At 44.3% G+C, this 23,373-nt stretch overlaps 1 protein-coding gene across 1 annotated transcript in view; it reads right to left on the reverse strand.

The window, feature by feature from the left end:
• Positions 1-13,616, reverse strand: part of NSD3 (nuclear receptor binding SET domain protein 3) — a 78,591-nt gene extending 64,975 nt beyond the window's left edge. The window contains exon 1 of the mRNA XM_054998287.1: positions 13,243-13,616. The gene's annotated coding sequence lies outside the window, so the exon portion shown is untranslated. The remainder of the gene's footprint in view (positions 1-13,242) is intronic.
• Positions 13,617-23,373: the final 9,757 nt, after the last annotated feature.

Raw genomic sequence — 23,373 nt, forward strand, 5'->3', positions numbered from 1 at the left:
GTTTTGCACCTGTTTTTTTTAGTGCTTTCATGCTTTGCAACACTTTCTAAAGTTAATAAAATATATTTTATTCAAGCAGCGTCTGGATTTACTGACTGAAATGTGAGTACACCACAAAGATGAATGCACGGGTTGGAGAGTCAGAGTGAAGGCAGAACTCTCAGCCCAAATTACATTAAAAGGGTCAAGCTCCTCTCCTGCCTGACTCTCAGTGTAGTTGTTTTCAGTGTCTGAAAAAAGTATGAACTTATCAAGCCACAACTCCCAATATAGTCCCCTACGCCACTTACGTTATTCAAACAGCCTCCTCCTTGAGGTGCCCTCACTTAAGACTGTCCACACAGCCACAACGAGATCGCAGGTCTTTTCTAAGGTAGGCCCAGTTCTTTGGAAAGGCCTACCAGAAAGAGTGAGGAGTGTATCTTCCCTTGCTACATTTAGGAAGGCATGTAAGGCTGTCCTCTTACAGAGAGAGAGAGAATCATTTCATAACGGAGCATGCACTGCATTTTCCACATAGCTCATTATGTTTGTTACATGTGTGATCAACTATGCCTATTTTATCTGAACTGTTCAATACATCTCTTGGGATTTTCTCTGGCAAAAATTTTTTTAGAGACACACTAAGAGGCTAGGTCCTAAGAATCACCAACAGAATGAAGCATGTGGGGTGGGATTTCCCTACCTCCACACTCCCATTTCAGCCCATCAAACCCGCTCCCCAATTCTACTCCCTACGGTAAAAGACCCTCAGGGATAGTGTTGAGGGTCTGCAGAGACAGGAAGAAATTGGCAGAATCTGCCGGCACTGCCTCTGCCAACAGGCGTGCCAGTCCGCCACTGTTACTGTCATAATGCTGTCAGAACAGCAATGTAGGATCAAATTCAATATTATAATTTGTAGCTACTATTGAAGCCTTTTTTTAAAAAAATAGCATTTTGCATCTGGAATGGAAACCCTCTCTACTACCTGCACATACCTATGAACAATTCAATTTACTAACAGCTCATAAGCAACATTTATCTCATCTCTCAAAATACAAAACAGTATTAGAAGGCAAAAATGTAAGTGAAAGATGCCCACATAATTATCAAGAAAGATGCAGACGGTTAAACCACACTCCTCCTTTTAAACGTGGAAGTTGCTGAAAGGAAGAAGAAATTGACGACACTAGAAAATTAAATCTAAACCCTAAGCAAGGCAGACCGAGAAGGAATTAGAAGCACACACCGCTGCAAGGTTCAAGCTGTGAGACTGCACACTCCCTTCCCCCTGTGCTGCAGAAACAGTCATTTTTAAAACAACTGCCTTCCTGTTAAACAGAGTTTCGAAAAGCAGCCTCGTTTTCAAATCCTGGTTAATAGTCAGCTTTTCAGCATGGAGTATTAGAATCCAGGTTACTCGTTTCCAGGCCCATCCGCATACTTTTATGCATCATTAGCAAAAATAAAAAGCCATCAGAAAGAAGGAATGTCTCCTCCATTTTTCCTCCATTTTCAGATCTGTTCTATTACAAGACAGAAAAGATGGGAGAGGAGGGAGAGGAGCCACCATGCTCTGTGAGGAGAAGCCACAGCTGCAGACAGCTCCTTTTCTTCTACAAAAGAGGTTGTGACAAAACAGGAGGAGGAGGAATTGTTCAACTACTGCTCTGACATTCCTGCTCATATAACAAAAGTCGGGGGGGGGAGGGCTTTGCTAGCACCTTTTCTTCTCCCACACACACAAAATTCTGACCTGCCTGGGCCTGTGCAAAGAAAAAAAGAAGAAAAGAAGAACAACAAAAACAATGCTGGTGAATCTATACACAAGCTTCTACAAAAGATCTTCAAATATCTAAAAATGTCCATACGGAACTGTCTATATGCGATACGTTCAAATGCTGATAAGTTTATAAGGTCCTCAATCCAATGCGTTACAAGAAGTGGGCTTTTGTCTTTCTAATGCTGTATAAGTCTTTTAGTGACTGTAAAGGCATAGAAGATCGATTAGGTTCCATACGACAGGCAAATGATTTAAAAGTATGTAAGACAATGTCATAATTTATCAAGTACTTTTTTAACAATGTGACAAGACCCATGCTTCCCCATTCTGGAGAGCGTGAAGGCTCCTCTCAACCAATCTAGAAATGAAAATGTTAAGTATCTAATTAGAGAACCAAACAAGTACAAACCCAGTGTGAGCAAGTCCTTTCCTTCTTGCCTTATTTCTACAGACTACATACAAAACCACCCTCTAGTACAATGTTTGATAACACTAATGTGTAGAGAGTTTCAAGGACAATGCCAACTAGATTGTGTTAGTAATTAATCACTGGATGGGCTGTAACTGACAGTAAATAGTCAAATATGTTTCACTTACTTGTACGTGTGTTTCATGTTTACTCATAAACACCGGACTAACCCCAGCGCCTAAACTGAGTGCGATCTACATATATTTCAACTATCTCTGTTTAACCAGGGACAATCTCTACTTTCTGGTCTCTATTCCTCCTAAATCACTCTCTCCCATTTGCCTCATGTTTGACTTTTGGGATTGCCTTGGTAATGTTCGAACCACGGACATTCGAACCACGAATTGCGTGGAACAGTAAAATGCTGTCAGTTTAAGTTGCTACAGTTGCCATTTTTCAGGGTTCCTCTCCTCCTAAGGAACATCAGAAATTAAATTAAATCTTGGGAGTTAGATGCATCTTAATTTTAGCAAACAGTAGATCAATGCATGTGCATGAACACACCTGTATGTGCCATGCAATATACAATCTGAAGTTGCAAAGATATGTTTGGAATTAAAACCATGTTTTAGGACAATTATGTTGTTATTTTATATATAAATTTAAAAAAATCAGGGAGTCTCTAAATCAGTAGACCACCAGCCATTACACAGTAAACAACACAATACAGGGCAGAGCCTTCAACAATGTGTAAGCATCAAGGGACTCAGGCAATAATCCTTGCTATGAGAACAAGTATGTTATATTTTCATGTGTGAAAACCTGGAAAGTGTGGATTGCCATTGCCTGCCTCTGCAGCCCTGGTCACCACTGGAGGTCTCTCATCCCTGCTTAGTCTCCAAGATCTGACAAGACCGGGTTTGCCTGGTCAAAACTCAATTGGCCCTGAAGAAAACACTGGCTTTGATCCTCTGAGATGGGCAAAGTTGCTTCCATCCTCTCTCCCCACCCCTACCCCCAAAGCTCCTTTAAAAAGTGTTAGGAAAGTGATGGAAATCTGTATATTAGCAAATGCCAACCTCATCTTTTCTACATAGCAAGGTCAGGGGATTCTGTTTCCCTTTCCTGTTTTCAGGAATTTAAGCCTGTGCATGGTCAGAAACTTTTTGCAAGAGAGCCGGTCTAGTGGATGCAGGACCAAGCCAGGGTGTAGTTTATTGTATTCTTTGTTTATTTATTTAAAGTGCATTTTTGTGAGCTGTTTTGTGTCTGAACTGAAAAGTAAAGCAGAGTAAAAATACCTAAACAAATAATAATGATTTATCTCCTTGGATGAGCAGTTGCAAATTATAGCTAATGGCCAAGAATAGCACTTAGCTAGAAACACTGATTTATGCTGTTTGAACCACACATTCCCCCTTTCCCTGTAACTTTTGTCTTATGTACTTAATAAATTCAAACTGGAATGAATACTCTGTCATATAATTGTTTACTGCCCCTCCCCATCATAAATACTAGCTTTATACTACTGGAAAAAAATGGGAAAAGCTCATCTCACAACAATAAGAAGCATGTTACAATCCCCCTAAAGGAAAGCATTCCGAAGCATAGTTTTCCCTTTAATTGATGCAAGCCAACCTCCAGTAGGGGTTCAGAGGAAGTAAGCCAGTAATAAAGGTGATGGCAGATCCAACTTCAGTGACAATCATGCACCAGCTAATGAATGGATTGCAAGAAAGGAGTTTTAATATGGTTTAGTATATGTTAAGCACAGTGATCCCCAGTGTGGTATCCATGGATGCCACAGTATCCACTAATAGTTTACCTGGTGCCCATTTGCTGATTTTACAAAATATCTACTCCCCAAAGCAAAGAGGTAGTTTGAGGCTTTTCTCGACGTTGTTGGAGGTACCATCTCTGTTTATGCAGGGAGCACCCATTCAGAATAGCTGCCTTCATCACAGGAGGATTTGGCTTGCAACCTTACAACATTTTGAGATTAGTCGGAGAACTCTACGCAGCCATTTTGTGATAGCATTCTCAAAATTTTGAAAGATAGACACAACAAGATTGTTGACCCTTTAGTTTTAGCAGATGTCCAGGGGAAGGGGCAGGGTAGGCTGGATTCCAGTCTGTTGTAACATGGAAATGAAGGATGCTACCACCAACCTTAATTAACATCCTTGTGCTGGCATGAGGTGGGCCTTGAGGTGGGCATGATTAGGACGCTATTCAAAGGGTGCCTGTCTACTGGTTCACAAACCTCTCCCTCTACCATCAAGACATAAATGCATGACTCTCCTCTCATTGCAGTCCCTTTCTGTTTTGCCTCAGCATACTATGGTATACCCATCTACAGACATTCTATATTTTTTAAAAAATCAAGCCAGTGAGATATTATATAATTCACTACTGAAGAAAGCTGTCTACATTTTCACCTTTTCATAATATTCTCTCTGGATACTTTTAATACTAAGAACACTATCTCCTGCTTAACAAATAGGGAAGGCAAGTCTTACTTCATAAGAAGAGAGTCACCCTACCTGCCAAAATTTTAACTTGGCAAGGTACACATTACAGCACAGGAGGAAGAGAACACAAAGACTTCAGAGTTTTAGAAGGGGGTAACCAAATGGTTCACAAAATAGCAGGGCACTACTGCAATGGCTGGCTTGTTCCCCCTCCCCCCGTTTAAAACAAAAACAAAACAGCTAAATGAACACTTCTGTACCACAGTGGTACATTAAACATACAAGGAAGTGAAGAAAGTAGCATCAGCAAAAGGACAGAGTCAGGGGAAACATTGAGCAAGCTTGCTCTTTCCACAGGATTTCCTCTGGTTTTCTTAACATCTGCCCCAAACCAACTTTGCATAGACACTGAGTTTTGTTCTGTCAATGTCTCCTCTCCACCTCTCAAAAGCCAATACAAACATAACACTCACAATTCCTTAACCATGGTTATGCAACCAAGCCACTAGATCGCATGCTTCTCTCCAAGTTCTCCCTCTCATATGCAGATTTCCCTTGAACCTTACAGTCTTCAGATGAGATCAATTTATGAATTGACCAAATCACCAAGGATGAAATTATATTTTATATATTTCTTACAACAGCACTATTAGAGACTTTTAAAAAGATGTCAGTCACTGTATCTGGGCAAAGAAGTTCAGTTTGCGTATTGTGCCATGGAAAAAATAAAACCACAGTTTGATAGCTGCCAAATAAATGATTAGCTAAAGAGCAAATATACTGATCTATTTAAGCCACTAGTGGTCACCTAACACTGCAAGTCTCTTTCCTTTAATAACTTCTTAAATAAAAGTACACAAAACACAAAATAAAGAACAAGAGAAAAGGGAGAGATGGAAGTGCTGGCCATTCACTTGCTTTCCTTATTTATCAAAGCTACTTCCCAGTGTTCAATTACTGACTTTCAAAATCCCGTCCCACCATAGCATGACTACAAGACACAAGACCTACTCAGAAAAAGGGATGAGGCTATACAGATAAGATCCAGCAGTTCTCAGTGGTTCCCACATCCTGATAAATTCAACAGGCAGTGATACAATTGAACACCTCAGCCTCCCTTTAGGCACCAAAGTTACTGTGGGGAAGGGACAAGTTCAGTTCCCCACCCAACGGTGTCTCCAAAAGCACTTCAGAGGCAACATAAAAATAACACTAACCACAACCCTGTACAGTAGGGTTATCCTCTGATTGATGGAGGAGAGGGGTGAATGGATACAGTGACTTGACTGTGGCCTCTTACTGAGTTCGCAATACTTGAACCAAAAATTTCCAGGTTCACAACTTACTCTCTTAGCCATTTGTTTATGTTGAAGGGAAAGAAGAGTGTGTCAGACAAAAAAAAGGTGGGGGCTCTTTTCCCCTTCTATATGTCCTTAGCGTGTAGTATTTTGAGGAAATAATCTGATTTGTGCAGAATGGAGTCATTATAAAAATAACAAAGCAAGCTATTGGTTATCCTTAAGATGTACTAATTACTGTGTTTGTCAAAATAACTGAGGAACTGCTTTGGAACTATGCAAACTCTTTACACGGCTAAGGTGTATTTTCCACAATACCAGAGTCCACAAATAATCCCCCCAGCCTGGGCAGCCAAGCACTGCTTTTGGTACCCAGCTAGACACAATCTACTTTGCCTCTGTGGGGCAGGAAGAAAGCAAGCACCTCCCTTTCATACCTGCTGCAGGATCAGCAGACAGTGTACATACATCTGTGGCAATCACTCCCCTCCAATCCATGACACTGACAGTACAACACAATGCAAGATACAACCTACTGCCATTTTGATGAGGCTCGCTCTGCATCTCTGCACTGTTGCCATATTTTTAAACATACACGTTCCTCTTGCAGTTGAGTATATTAGAAGCTTAGAAATTACAGTGATCAGCTTGTATTTGTGAACTCCTGCATCAAGCATATTATGATTTTGATGTTCTTTGCAGACTGCTCTAACCTCAGACTTATTACAAGTTTGCAGTAGAAGACTGATATAATTTGCAACATATAGCAATAAACAGTTTTGCAATATGTGAACCTCAACACAGTTTACATAAAATTTGTTGGAATGTTTGAGAAACGGGTTCCAAAAAAGCAAAACTAGCTAATGTTCAAACGCAATCTTTTAATAACTTCTCAGACAAAAAGTATTATACATTGAGGTAAATACGTTCTTATCAATCCCAGCACCTTATTTTTGACAGTGGCCTAACATTCAATGTTTCACAGAAGGAATACCACAACAATCAAAACATAATTTGTTCTCCCAATCTAATCCAAAAGGCTTCAAAATGCAGCAAGCTGCTTTAGATTTATGCTTTATGCTTCATTCATAATTAAAATTCTGTATTATCTAGACATTGTCACTAATGCAATAATTCATTACTAGAATGTTTTACTTACATAATAATTTATTCCATAAAATGATCATCTTGTGATGCTACTACATGATGCATTTTCTATTGGTTGTAGCAAAATTAACCACCCAAGTTACCTTTTGCTGGTATCACTATCAAATACCTGCAATGAATTTTAACTCAAGAATATGCACACATTTAATTTCTAATAGCTTTAACTCAGTAAATCACTGAGTACACACCAGGCCAAGTCAACCACTTTCAAGTTCCCCATAGGTATTTAGATCTCCTCTTGAAAAAAATGAGGTTTAAACGTACATAACTTGGACTGGATTATGAGCATTGTTTTCAGAGTAGAAATAAAATTAATTTGCTTTCAAACAAAGCAATGGCAAACTAAACATGCTGGGACTATGGAGCAAACTATGGAAATTATATGAAAGGGAGGTGCTTGCTTTCCTCCTGCCCCACAGAGGCAAAGTAAATTGTATCTAGCTGGGTACCAAAAGCAGTGTTTGGATGCCCAGCTTGGGGGGATAATTTGTGGACTCTGGTATTGTCGACGGGCCTTTGCTCTCCTGTTCTCTCCTCACTGCCATTCCATTAAACCATTTCCACTTCAGTACAATAAGAATAAATTGCTGTCAAGTCACAACCAACTCATGCCAATCCCAGCCATGGGGTATTCAAGGCAAGAGATGAGGAAAGGCGGAGTGCCATTGCTTTCCTCCACACAGCAACCCCAGCCTTCCTCGATGGTCTCCTATCCAAGAACTGACTGTGGCCAACCCTGCTTAGCTCCCAAGCCCTGATGAGTTCACGCCAAACAAGACTAGGTGGCTACTATACCCATGCTGGCAAGTTATGGCTTACATTTGCTCTTCAAACCACAACTGTAAACCACGGTTTGAAACAAGTTTACCGACATGAAGGGCAGGATCAAACCGTAGGTTACTGGTATGGATATTGCAATAAAATTTAGCTTGCACTGAAGAAGAATAAACAGAACTGCAGCAGACACAGGGAGGAGAGAATGCAAGAGCACCACAGCAGTCCATGGCAGCTGTAGCTTGGCATTGTGTGAACCTCCATTTACTGAGGCATGTCAAGTCAGGCACAATGCTTTTTCTGACTTGGCCCTTACTCTATGAACTCGGTGCCTAGGGAGGTCTACCTGGCAACCTCCCAGCATACCTTTCAACAAGTGACAGCATTTTATATCAAAAGGCTTTCCCTGGGTACTGGCTGACTTATTTATTGAATTCCAATGATGCCACTGCCTTTTTTTAAAGCCCAATTTGGTATTCTATTATAACAGTTGTCACTTTAATGACTGTATGTTTACAATGTTTTATTTTGCATGTTGTGAAGATACTCTTGGAGAAAAGCAACTAAGAAGCAGAAAAACAACAATCAGCAACACCTGGTGAATTGAACCTTATGACTCCAGCTTTAACAGTAAACATGCTCAATTGGTATATGAATTCCTCTGAAATCAATGACACCCTCTTACATACAGGTGTGCCTGCACTAAGGTGTTAGCCTTCTGTCATCAACACACTTGCATGCATGCAACTATGCAGTGGATCAGGGTTTCATTCCAGCTATTGTTTTTATATGCACATACACTGTCTTTTATTTTACAAACCTTTCCATGAATCAATTTTCCCCCATCTCTGAAAAAAAGAAAAGAAAAAAAGAAAACATCACCATTTTCATGTAAAGAAAACTACAGGGAGTTATGTTTTTACTGGACCTGCTAGGTGAGCTTAGTTCCACTGCTTTAAAGTCTAGTGGGTCCAATAAAGATACTGTCTCATTTGGTCGATGAGTCCCATTCCAACACAACTGGCAATACTGTCATCAGTTTTGCTTACTTAATTAAGGTTAATTTCAACTACACTTTCCGTAAGTGTAAAAACAATCCACGACATTAGCCTTCATAGAAAAGTCATATCAATTCTGCACTTTACATATATGTAGTCCTTAAAAAGCAAAACCCTTTAAAATGAAAAAGATTGTTTCTAGAAAGCATTTTGCTGTTTTCTCCATCACTCTTTTATTTTCATCAGGTATCTGTCCTCTCCACTGGAGCCAAACATTACCACTTTAAGCAGTTCAAGAACACCTTATGTCATCCATTGATCATCTTTTACTATGACCCATTTAAAGAAAAATAGTAACCAGAAAAAACAGCACTGCCGTTACAGTCATTGCCCTGTCCAATATAAACATGGTGGAGTTGCAAAATATTAATGAACCATAACTACATGCAACTATACATCTGTAGCCAACAGTAATAATAAATTGTATTTTGTATCAGCCAAGATTATTAGTTTTTCTTTAAGGCAGCAACAGAACCATGTAGGAGTCCATAAACAGGAGCATAAAAATGAAGGAAGGATACCAAAATATGCTACTTTGTTTTCTTTTTAAAAACATGGCATGATATATCAACATACAGAATCCAAAAACTCACACTGAGATTTGACTTATTTACAAGACATACACATTTATGCTTCTGTCATATCAACACAGTAAAAACAGAATTAACAAACTGAAAATGTTAAAACATACATTCAAAATATGGATCCTGTCTCCAATGCAGACAAAAAACCCTGAAACACTATCAAACCAAAAAATATCATCAAAGCATCATACAAATATACCTGCTTCCCTCTTAACAAATACCTGAACAGCAATTTGTCTCACATCTCTGTTGTCTGCTGTACGTGAAATTCTAACAGCATTTGCACAGTTCAATGTTGGTTAAAACATGGGAGACCTAGCTATTTGCACAAAAAACACATGCAAGAAAAAATTTAAGAAAAACCTAAGGGGGGAAATCTCTCAGTGTATTAAATTTAAAACATAATCAGTAAATAAGTTTCAGCTAGCTGTACACAAACAACGAGTGTGCCTTTTGTCAGCAGCAATGGTCATGTAATTTCCTTGTTTACTTAAAGAAACCACAGAAGACGTTGCAATTCCTTCTGCCATTTACAACAGAGACAGCCCTCTACCTATTCTCGTTTAATTCTTCATGAAAATGGAGAGGAAAGTGTTTCTGTATAATCCCACTGCAGCTTTGTATTGAAAAGGGTTAATTTCTGCACCGCAGTCCTGGCTGCAGAAAGGAAAGGGGAGGGAGGGAGAATGTCGCTTTCTCTAGCTTGCTAATGATAAATTTCAGAATTGTATGAGGGTAAGAAAGAGAATAAGAAGCTATGAGAAAGAACTGAAACATCATTTGCTAATCCAAGGCATGGAAGATTTGGGGGTGTGTGAAGATGAGGGGTGGGAAAGAGATTTACACTGCAGTATCTGGCAGCAAACATGGCTGCCTCTACCCCTTTAAATCAGAATGGCCCTCCTCTTCCTCCTCCACCACATTAAACTATTCTTTGGTCTTTCCTCAATTATTCCTCATCCTCCTTTTGAAAAACAGAGAGCACCTCTCCCTACAAGCAACAACAGGACATTTTAAAATCCTAAGACTGAGTCATAATAAAACATCCATGCAAGTTTATATATGTATACATGCAATAAGAACACACACAAAAGACTGTTTTATTACCAATCCTGATAAGAGTTCCCCAACTCCCATGTCAGCACTATCCTATCACTCCCCACTCAATATGTCATGCAAAAAAACAAAAAAGGCAGCCCTTATCACACTGAACAACATCAATAGCCCAAATGCTCACACATCAATCAAACAGCTTTGCTTTATGGCCATATCCCAGATTCCCCCATGTACCCTTTTACTATGGATGGATGTATTTAGTTCAACGCCATATTTATTACATGCCACCTTGTAGTATAACCTCCTTTACATTCCTCAGCTATTCATGCTGAAGATACATATACTCCAAGCAACCTAATGCCCTACTAACCTCTTCTGCTTCCATCACCTTGCACACCGCATCACAAGCTGCCCTCTTAACACTGGCTCGCATATAAACACACCATACAGGCTATTTGACCCCAACCATCTTATACCCTCAGCTGTCTTTTCCATCTTTATCTCTAGGGCAAGCCGTCCAGATCACAAATCCCATTGTTTCCAAACTTCCTCCAATTTCAGCCCATATTCTCAAAATCCTTCCACATACCCCACACAACAAGTGCCCAATGGCATGGGAACTCAAGGCCTACTTTCCCAACATTGTCACACACCTACTTTATCTGCTCCAATTTCTAACATCCCAAATAGCACAAATTCTTACACTAATGGACTGCCAATCTGCTTTCCACTTGTTCTCCACAATACTACCTATCTTATACTGGTGCATACTAAGCCAATGTGGGGTGATTATAATTTCTTTTATCACAGTACTTGATGCTTTAACAAGCATTTTATTTTGCTATTTTTATTTGACGTTTTGGGTGCTGCTACCATAAGACATCCAGATACACACAAATATTATGCTGCTCTGATTCCAAACCTACGCTCACTGGTTACATTCCCTCTTATAAACACACTACCCCATATTTCTTCAGAGCTTCTGATCCACTGATAGCACAGGGATTAAGATCCCAGGTTAAAATCTGCAATGAACTCAGTGGCAAGCCACTTCCTCTCATACACATTTGCAACACAGAGATAATACTGATCTTCTTAGATTAACACATTTCTATCTTAGCTTTCCTCCAAAATGCTCAGCTCTGCAAGTGTGAATTTCTTCCCATTTAATCCTCACAAAGGACACAGATTGAGTGATAACAACCATCCCAAAGTCACATCATGACCCTAATAGCCAGATTTCTCAAAGTCCTAGCCACCACATCACAGTAGATTACTGATAGCTACTTACTCAGTATTAATAAGATAAATATTGATTCATAAAGCCATTTGAATGCTTTAATACGCTACATAAATGCTAACTATTGCAAGCTTTCAATGAGAACTGTTTTATGAGACTTGGATTTAAGCTGCTCAATGTTTTATGCTGCTTTCATGCTCTGGCTGGGTCTTTGAGGCTGGGTTTTAATAGTTTATTAATTGTTAACAACTTTTACGGTACTTTATGTTTTTATGTTTTACTCTGTAAGCTTCCATAAGCAAGTTCTCTGGAGTGGCTGCACAGAGATTTCTAAATAAATACAGATAACTCCAGATGGATAACCGTGTAAGCCTGTAGCAACAAAATAAAACATGAGTCCTTCGTAACTTGGAGATTAAAAAAAAAATTCCACCATAATGAAGTAAAGCAGAAATCAAGGGGCGTCTTTAAAGCTAGCCAAGCTTGTTCCATCATAAACTTTTGTGAGTCAGATCTCATTTTTTCAGGATTGCATTAAGCAAAAATATGACATGAACACTTATAACCAAAACCAAAGAGGGAAAATGAAAAGCAGGGGAAAGAAGAGGAGTTGTGGTAAAGAGGTCTGGTGTAAAACCTTTAGGTGTCAATTTCCTTGTACAGGGAACTGAAGTGGTTGTTACATGTAATCACTGACAAGAGAGGTTAGTTTCCAGCCTTCTATGGGCTCTGGTTACAGAGAGATAAACTGTGAGTCAGAGCTCACTTCCTCAGATGCATGAAACGCACATCCGTTAAGCAGAAAATTTTATACTAAAAGCTGCAAAACAGAAAAGCTTGCGTTGGAGAGAAATTACAAAACAGAAACCATTTTAAAACAAAATCCAGTCAGAAGGGTACCACCTGCATGCCTTTCTGTCGGTTACAGCTTTCAGTATAATTGCATCTCCCTCATAACTGTACATCCCATGCATCAGAGCTCTGACTTACTGTTGCGCAGGGGCCAGGAAGAGCAGTTAAGGTGTTACGGTCCTCCTCTTTTAGTTTACTGCAAACTTGTGTCTGGTCACCGCTTATAAAACTGCTTGTAAGTGACCAGGTAATAAAACTTGTGAAAACTGAACCTCTTCCTGGTTCCCAAAAACGTGTGTGGGAAGGATGGTTTGGGATTTTCGAATGTGCTAACAATAACAACTGTTGTAGATATTCACAAAAAGGGGTGCTGCTGGACGAAAAGGAATAATCTAACACTACGGACTCCTGGCTTTTGCAGGCTGCTGCCCCTGCCCCGGCTCCCTCACGGCCCCGGCCCTCCACGGTTCTCCCCGCGCCCCTTCAGGAGCCCCGCCCCCTCAGCGCCCCGCCCCTCCCCTCAGGCTCCCCCTCCCCTTCGCGCGCCTCCCTCCCTTTTCCGCCTCACCTTCAGTCTGTTCCATTCTAAATCCCCCCGCCGTATCGCACCGATCCCAGCAGAGACACAAACCGCCGAAGCCGCGCGAGAAAGGGCCGCGCCGGGCCGCGCCGGACTCGGCGGCGAGGGGGGCGGGCCAGGCCCCGCAGTAGGCCGCGCTCGATCCCCGGCCTCAATTTCTGCGGCGTCCCTGCTGCCGCCGCCACCACGGTCTCGGCCTCCTCCGAGCGCCGCTTCCACCACGACCGCCGTCCCGGGCGGCCAGGGAGCCGCAGGGCCGCGCGGGAAGCCGACAAGGACGCGGTGGGGCGGGGAGGGGGCGGCAGAGAGGGGGCGCTGGCGCTCCGCTCGCTCTCGCGGGTTCCCGGTCTCGGCCCTGCTCGTTCCCGCTCCCTCCGCCTCTTTCTCCTCACGCACACAAAGCTCCACACACAGGCCGCGGCAGTCCACCTCCCGAAAAAAGCCGCCATCTCATTGGCTAGCTGGGTTGCGCCAGGCACGGGGCCTGCTGGGAGTTGTAGTTTCCCGCTGGGCCTTGGCCTTCGTGTGCTTCACTGCTTTTGGGGAACGGGCGTGCAACGTGCATATTGGGGAAGCGATTTTATTTACCAAACGACATAGGTGATACGGATTTTCCGCCCAATTATGGTTTTATAACTGCGCTGCACACAGGTGTCCTGCACATGATGAATGCTGAGTCTTTAAGGCAGTGCCTTGTCCAACTAAAATGCATCACTCGTACAAAGTGTTGATAACTGGGCATTTACATTTACTTGTTTTAAACCAGGACTGGAATGGAAGACGTGATTCACAAGGCACTTAAGAACCGAGTACTATATTTTTGTAATTGTATTGCTACACCCCAAACCTCTCCCCCACCCCCATCTTCGGCAGCTTGTGTGCTTGTAACAGGAGTTTAGGGTGCAGATCTCAAACTAGAGAATTCCAGAATAATAAATAGCTTTGAGGAATATATCAACTGTACAGCTACGATGCTCGGCACACTTTCCAGGTAGTAGACCCATCAAATACAGCAGGACATAGCGTCTGCATAAACGTGCATGGTATCCAAATCCTTTTGTAAAAAAGAAAAAAAAGATATATCTAGTTTATATCAATGTATAAACAATCCCACCCAAAACTCAAGTATATATCAAATAATATGTATATACTATTGTAAATATGATTTTCAGTAGTGGTATTTAAGTAATCAGTAAATTCCGGTAAAGACCATTTTCCAATAATTTAGGGCTTGTTTTAAAGCGTGCATGACTTCTCTAGCGATCTTGCATACTTAAGAACAGTACAATAAGCAAGCACAGCCCTTTCAGAGTTCATTTAACACTGCAGAGAAAATTGCATGCAACACTCAGATAAAACATACAAAGCAAGTTACGACAATATTGATACAGATTGTTGGGTTTTGAGATGAAGTGATATGAGTTTAGTGCTAACCTACAGAGGTGAAACAAGACCCTGCTTGCCAGATAATCCAAAAAACCTATTTTAACTAATTCTTCCCCTATGTCAAATGTGGGATAATTGTGTTTTCAAGCTGCAGAGCGTATTTGTCTATATTATATATGATCTGTGTGTGAGGATGCTGAGGGGTCAATAATCTTAGCTAGACTCATGGGTTCTGTAGAAACATCTGCAGTTGCACAAAAATTATACGGCTCAAATGAGGCTGAGATGGATGAGATTTTTAAGGTTTACATGTAGGGAACAGTACAACAGAAGATTGTTATTCCTGAAATATGCTCAACCTGCCTTTCAGCAAAAAGACTGAAAAGAATTAAATGGGTTGCTACAAGGCAATTAAACACAATTTTATTGTATTAGATGTACACTATTTTCAAAAGGTGGATTGTGTTTTAGTACTAGAACAATAAACTAAAATGCAGTGCACAATCCTATGTTATGGCAGAAGATTAGTATGTATAAATTACCTCTGGTATCTGTTATGATCTTTGACTATTACTTTCCAAATTAGGGGGAAAATGGAAGAATTGTTCAAGAATATTCTCTTATACTTCTACCCATCCTCCAGGTGAGAAGCAGGAAGGGAGGCTGTGAGCACCTTGGTCTGAAAGAGAGAGATTGTCCTGGCATTGGAGGAGTTGTACTGTGACAGGCTGGGAAGTGGGCTGATTCAGGCAGTGCAAAGTCCCCTCCATGCAACAAGGAAAATGTAAGTAGTAGGCAGGAAGATCACACTGCAATCACAGCTATTGAAGCCATTACTGGAGGCCATTGTGCCTCCACCATCTGCAGAATACGGGGTTTACATACCTGTAACTGTTGTTCATTGAGTTCTTCTGTGCAGACACACATGGGGACTGCGCAAGCGCAGGCCTGCCGATGGAGGAATCCGATAGCTTCCAAAGAGCTCCGCTAGGGGTCGCCACCGGCCAGTCACGTAGCCCAACCACCTTTCCTGCCTAAACGGGGCACGTGACCTGGGCGGGGCGACCCCCTCTCCCTCAGTTCTCCTGAGCTGCCGCGAACCCCACCATTCCACATCTGAGAGTTCACAGCGGGGCAGGAGGGAGCGATGTGTGTCTGCACAGAAGAACTCAATGAACAACAGTTACAGGTATGTAAACCCCGTATTCATTTTCGTTCTTCTGTGCATCCCCACATGGGGAGAGTACCAAGCTCCAGACACAATAAAAGGAGGTGGGTGAGAACTCTGCAGAAGAAGTACAACTTTTATTATCAATAAAAACCAAACGTGAAAAGTCAGACTAAGATGACATCTCATAAGAACACACAACACAACAGTAATCACCCCAAAAACTCCTCCTTGCTTTATCATTATTATCGTATTACACAAACAAAGAATGCAGAACTGCCTTGGCCACTGCCACATCCTGAGAAGTGTTGACGTCAATTGCATAATGTTTAATAAAAGTGTCAGATGAAGACCAAGTTGCAGCCTTACATATATGCGCTAAAGGGACCCCCTTCAAAAACGCAGAAGATGAAGCTTGGGACCTTGTGGAGTGAGCCTTAACTTGCAAGGGACAAGACACCTTGGCCTGACTATATGCCTTCTGTATGGCCGAAACGATCCACCTAGAGATGGTTTGGGAAGAAGCTCTCTTCCCCTTATTGCCACCTGCAAAACAAATGAACAGGTGCTCGTTGCTCCTAAAGGACTTAGTCCTATCTAGATAGAAAGACAGGGCACGCTTCAAATCCAAGGAATGCAAGGCCCGTTCCCCACCCGATTGAGGGTTCGGGAAAAAAACGGGCAAGGCAATGTCTTGTACCATATGGAAAGACGACACTACCTTAGGCAAAAATTTAATACATGGTCTCAAAACCACCCTATTAGGGTGGAACTGCAAGAAGGGTGGGTCAATTCTCAGCGCAGACAACTCACTTACCCTCCTCGCAGATGTAACAGCAACGAGAAAACAAACTTTCCAAGATAGGAGTTTCAAAGAGCATGTCGCCAAAAGCTCAAACGGTGGCAACATTAATTGCGACAGCACGAGGGACAAGGACCACTGCGGAACAGGGTGCAACAGTGGAGGATATAAATTCATCATTCCCTTTAGAAACCTCTGGGAGAGCTTGTGTGAGAATACTGAGGTTCCCTCAACCTGTTGATGAAAAGCCGAAATGGCAGCCAAATGCACCTTGAGAGAGGACGTAGCCAGCCCTTGTGTTCTTAGGTAACATAAATAATCTAGGACAGCGTAGAGGGGGCAGGATTCAGGTAAGTACCCCTTAATTTGAACCCACTTGGAAAAACGTGTCCACTTAGCCTTGTAAGAGAGCCTAGTGGACGGTCTCCTAGCATTAAGCAAAACTGACCTAACCTCCTCAGAGAAATTATCTATTGAGGGTATATTCTCCAAGCCGTCAAATGTAGCCTTTTGGGGTCGTAATGGAATAGAGCCCCCCATGTCAGGATATCTGGGGCCACGGGAAGGGATATGAACATCTGTTTGGACCGCTCTAGAAGTTTTGCCCACCAAATCTGCCTTGGCCAATACGGGGTGACTAGAATACAATCCGTGTTGTCCTGCTGAACTTTGCAGAGCACCTTGGCAATGAGGGGAATTGGCGGAAACATGTAGTAGAGGCGACCTGTCCAAACCAACTGGAAAGCGTCCCCCATACAGCGGGGGTCGCTCCCTGCAAGGGAACAGAAAAACAGGGCTTTTGCATTTTGCATTGTGGCAAACAAATCCATATCTGGAAAGCCCCACCGTAGAAATACAGGCTCGAGGTACACCATATTCAGCGACCACTCGTGATTGGAGAGCACCAGTCTGCTGAGCACATTCGCCCTGGAGTTGTCGGTTCCTGCTACATGAATAGCGTGCAGGGCCACACCATTCGCAATTGCCCATTCCCAAAGGGCAGCAGCCTCCCTGCACAGGGTTAAGGATGCAGTTCCGCCTTGTTTGTTTACATAACACATTGCATGGTATTGTCTGTACGAATCTGCACACTCTTGTTCCTGACGAGAGCTGTAAAAGAGACAAGAGCGAAGCGAATGGCCCTAAGTTCCAACACATTAATATGAAGTGATTGCTTAGAATGTCCCCACACCTCATGAATAGAAAGGGAACCACAGTAAGCTCCCCAACCATATGTGGAAGCATCCGTAGTAGCACTCAGCTCCCAATACTGGGGTCCAAAACTGACGCCACAAGTGAGGTTAGAACCCAAGGTCCACCAAAGTAAGGAGCGAAGCACTGACCGAGGGATAGCAAAACGTCGGTTTGGAGAATGTACAACCAGGTTAAAGCGTCTCACAAACCAATTTTGCAAGCTCCGCATATTAAGGCGGGCAAACGGGACTACCGCTGTGGCAGCAGCCATGTGTCCCAGCAGTTTCTGAATACCCTTGGCAGTCTGATATCTATTCCTAGAGAACAGTGAAACCATGGAGCGAATTTTTCTAAACCTGTCAAGGGGCAAGGTCGCTCTACCCAACCTAGAGTCAAGGTCTGCCCCAATATAGGACAACTTAGTACATGGTACCAGCTTAGACTTGGCGGTATTTATCACTAGGCCCAGCTGCAGACAAACCGTAGTGACCAAGATGACATCCCTTCTCAGCTTATCTTCCAATGGCGCCAACAAAAGCCAGTCATCCAAGTATGGGAAAATAGAGCAACCCAGTGTCCTCAGGTAAGCAACTACAGGGGCCATACATTTAGTGAACACCCTAGGGGCGGTAGCCAAACCAAAGGGTTTCACAGTGTATTGATACACCCTATCATGGTATTTAAAACACAGGTATTTCCTATGGTCCTTTCTAATTCCCACATGGAAATAAGCATCTTTGAGGTCTAGGACCGCAAACCAGTTCCCCTGGGAGAGAAGAGACAGGACCTCTGAAAGGGTGACCATCTTAAATTTAGAAGATCGGAGATAATAGATTTAAACCCCGCAAATCCAAAATAGGTCGTAGACCACCATCTTTCTTTGGTACTAGAAAGAATCTCGAGAAGAAACCACGAAAAACAGGCAAACCAGACATTTCCTCAATTGCCCCTTTATTTATTAGAGATTGAATCTCCATCTCTAATTCAGGCATCGTATTAGTGAACGCCTCTGCAGTTAACATGCAAGGAGGCCTGGCCACAAACTCCAACCCATATCCCTGTCCAATGATGGATAAGACCCAAGAGTCCGACGTAATCAATTCCCATTCAGGAAGATATGGCATCAGTCTCTCAGTGTAACAGGGATCAGGATCGGGTGGCAGTGCCGGAAGTCAAAACTGCTTCCCGGGGCCTTGGGCATCCCTATTGCGTTGAGCAGGAGGTTGAGGTGGCCTCTGTCGGTAAGATCGCCTCTTGGGCTGGTGAGGTTGGTAGGGTTGGAAGGGCCCCAAGTAAGCATACTGCTGCTGCTGGTAGTGGCGGCCAGAGCGGTCATAGCGCTGGTACCCATAGTGGTGTTTGGGAAAATATCTCGGCTTGTAAAAGCGTTGATCACGTGGGACAATGCTCAATGACTTCGCAGTCAGGCGGTTTTTCCGTTTCTGGGACAACACCTCATCAGTTGCAGCCGCAAATAGGGTAGTCCCCTCAAAGGGCATGTCTTCCACCTTAGCCCTGGTGTGGGGCGGCAAGGCAGTGGACCGGAGCCAAGCGTGTCGTCTCAGCAATATAGAACTCGCCATGCCTTTTGCCGAAGTTTCCGCAGCATGTCTGCCAGCATTCATCTGCTGTTTAGATACCCGAATAGTTTCGGTCTGCAACAGCGTGAAGAGTGCTCTTTTATCGTCAGGGAGGCTAGTAACATACTCCGATAACTTCTCCCGAAGATATAGTTGGTAGCCTCCCATGACCACCTGGTGATTGCCAATCTGAAGGCCAAGTGCCGAAATGGAATACTGGTGTCTTCCCAGGCCATCCAGCTTCCTGTCCTTCTTGTCAACTGGGGTGGAAAGCGCACCAGGCCGCTGCTGTTGAAACTCCTCGGCCACCAAGGATGAAGGGACCAGGTGCTTGAACAAAGAAGGCCAGGTATCTTGTTTCACCTTATACATTGCCTTGCCTTGGAAGTAGGTGGCATTTCAGCTGGTCTCTCCCACGCCTTTAGGATGACCTCGTCTAAGCCATCAACGATGGGGAATCCAATGGCCACGGGTGCGTAACTATAGAGCCTTCCCAACAGCTTCCCTCCTCCCTTGGGAACCGAGGAGGAGACATCAAGGTCCAATGATTGCGCCATTCTGGACATCTGCTCAGCGTAAAGCCTCAGATCCTCATAAGGGGACGTAGCCGCAGGTCCCACATTTTCATCAGGCGGTGGATCCAAAGTCTCGGATCCGGAATCCTGAGATGCCTGTTGGGGAACTGCACCCTCCTCTTCGGAGTCGATAAGCTCCGGAACAGGGGAGAGGGGAGGCAGCCACGCCATTCTGGTCGAAGCCGGAGGCCTCAGATCCGGGTAGTCAGGAACAGGCAGGAGCCCTGGACAGCAATAATGACTTGGAGGCACACAACAAGGCATCGAACGATGACGGTGAACAGGTTGCCCGATCCGACAGACCACCGAGCTAGAATCGCTTCTTGCACCTGGGGACGGGGAACGGCAGTGAGAAGTAATCTCTTCCTCATGCAACCCTTCATGCACGGGTGCTTGTTCAAACCCATACTCGGAGGTCCAGACCAGCTTCTCAGTATTGGAAGTAACTGGCACCACCTCAACCACGTCAGCATCCGATGCCGATCTATCATGATGTGGAGATGGTGTTTTCGGATCCAAGTGAGGCGCCTTATGCGAGCGCTGCGCAGACTTTTCACAGTTCCGATCAGGCTTAGAGCTAGAGCGGTGCTTAGATTTCTTCGCTCTCTTTACAGGCGGCTCGGAAGTGGATCTGGGGTCCGATGGAGCAGGTGGATCTGAAGGCTTCACGACTATCGGATCTGACCTCGGAGCCGAGCGGACCGACACGACGGATCCGGCTCGGGACCTCAGCTCCGACAATTTCGGTGGAGCCGGGACTGACGAATGATTGGAAACCACAGACCCAGCACGAGACCTCTGATCCGGAGTGGCCGCCGGCTTAGATGAAGTAGGAGTCGGAGGGTGAGACCCTTTCCCAAATTTCCCCGATGTGGAGGGGTTGGCTGCGAGGACCTTTTCCCAAAGAGAGGCCTTAAGGCGCTGGGCTCGCTCATTCCATGCCTTGGGGGTGAATTGTTGACAGAAACGACAGGTCTCCACCTTGTGGCCCTCCCCCAAACAAATAAGGCACATATCATGCTGATCGGAATGCATCATTTTCATCCCACATTGGGCGCATTTTTTAAAGAGGGCCTTCTGCGCCATTTCAAAAGATCAGGCAGTCTCAAAAAATGGGCCGTGAGCGAAAATACCGAGATCAACTTTACCGAGACAACGAGAAACAACGAAGCGATATCCAAGAAACCAGTCCTAAAGTTCAATACCAAAATTTTCAGTCAGAGAAAAAATAGCAAGACGAGCTCAGAAGCACAGATCCTCTCTTCGCGGCGGCTAAGAGAGAACTGAGAGGGAGTCGCCCCGCCCAGGTCACGTGCCCCGTTTAGGCGGGAAAGACGGTTGGGCTACGTGACTGGCCGGTGGCGACCCCTAGCGGAGCTCTTTGGAAGCTATCGGATTCCTCCATCGGCAGGCCTGCGCTTGCGCAGTCCCCATGTGGGGATGCACAGAAGAACGAAAATGAACAGTGGGTTGTTATGAAAGAATACCTTCTCTGTAGTGAAGCTATGGTCCTGGAATCCCCTTACCTGTAACTTCTAGCTCATAGCTCATGCTCTCAACCACTACAATCATGCATTGTTTATTGGATGACCCATCTTCTTGATCATATTTGACTTGCACTGTGTAATCCACCTTGAGTCTCAGTGAGAAAGGTGGACAATAAATAAATAAATTACACAAATGGAGGATGTGATGAGTGTGGAGTCTGATTACTATGAATGTGTTTATCCTATGGGCCTGCCCAGCATGGTATGTTTGAGGTATCCAGAGCCTACAACAAAAGAATAGTAATATTTCTTGAAGATATCTCTTCACTGAATGTGTATTACAGCATTAAGCTACAGGAACAAAGCCAGTGAAAATTTATAATGAAGGTCTGGCTAGCAGCTCTCGCCAAGCCTTGAACCCAAATCAGTGGTCCAGGCATTGGTATTCCTATAACCTCGCCTATGTAACATTATAGGTTATTTGGCTTATTGTCCATTTCTGTTCCCTTTGTAGAGAGAACAGGTAAAAACTCCTCTTTGGCTTATTCTCTCAAGTTTTGCATACACTGAGACATCCCCAGGACTTTCAAATACCAACCACCCATCTTATTAAGGGAATCCCGTCTCCTGTCTTGAAGACAATATCTCATTTTCACATTCCACAGACTGTTCCATCAACAGCTTTTGCACAAAGAATCCCACAAAACAGATACTTCTCCTGCCGTTCATGTACGTATCACTGCAGAGCACTCATAGGGATATTCTCTTCTCTATAATGGTTTAAATGCATATGGGACAATACAAGGTTAGAATGGAGTATCGCCTATCTTGTGTGATGCTCTTAGGGAGCAGAAACTAATATATTCCGAGAGAGACTGTCAGGGCTTGCCGCCGCTGCCGCTGGGCGTGGCATTGGGCGGTCTGCTCCTGACGTCATAGGGGGGCCAGGGATGCTGCAGGACCCTGCTCTGTGAAAGGAGGGGCGGTATACCTCACCCAGACTCCCTCTCAGTCCACTCGCTGGCCTGCTCAACCTGGCCCGCTTGCCCCCTGTGTCCTTCTTCATCCCCTCCTTCCAGAACTCTCCTCCAAACCTCCACTCTTGCATTGCACCGCTCTCACTCCACATTATCACTCCTTACTCACATCCACCACCACAGGGCTCTTCCCAGCCAGCTTTTATAGGGCTTCCTTCTACTGCCCCACCCCTCTTCCAGCCCAGTCTTGGGCTGCACCAAGCAGTTGCAGCTGGGGTAGCTGATCTGGCCCCACTGACCAGCACCAGCTGTGCCTTGTTCCCTGGCTGCCCAGCCTCCCTGCCTTGGCTGATTGCTGAAGGCCTGTCCAGCTGCAGTCCCCTGGCTAGCAGCTCGGCCTCCCTGGCTGAGCTGATGGCTGAAGGTGGGTCCAGCTGCGGCTCCTTGGCTGGTTGCCCAGGGCTTCCTGCAGAGTGCCTCCAATAGCCCCACCTGGAGTGGCTTGGCTTCTGGCAACTCCTGGGCCAGGCTACTATTTTCTAGCTGGGGCGTGGCTTTGGGCTGTTGGGGCTGCTGCTGCTTCTCCACCTTAGGTAAGGTCTTTGGGTGGGTGACTGCTGGGCCCCCAATCCCTCTGCCCTTGCCCCCTTCTGCCTTGCTTAGTCCCCTTTCCTTCCCCAGGGGAGTGGGACTCGCTGGCTTCTCTCTGTCTCCCCCTGACTCCTGAGGCCCTGGGCCTTTGCCTCTTGCCCCTGGCGCTGGCAGGTTCTGGCTCCATTTGCCCGTGGGAGGGGATGACCTGCTGTCCCCAGGCTGCCCCCTCTGCTTGCCAGTCAGACCGGTTGACCTACTGCCTGCTGGCTGACCGGTTGACCTGCTGGCTGCTGGCTGCCCCCTCTGTTTGCCCGTCAGCCCGGTTGACCTGCTGTTCCCTCTTGTCAAGTCTGGGG

The sequence above is a fragment of the Eublepharis macularius genome, chromosome 14, assembly GCF_028583425.1.
Source record: "Eublepharis macularius isolate TG4126 chromosome 14, MPM_Emac_v1.0, whole genome shotgun sequence".
NCBI classification, from domain to species: domain Eukaryota; kingdom Metazoa; phylum Chordata; class Lepidosauria; order Squamata; family Eublepharidae; genus Eublepharis; species Eublepharis macularius.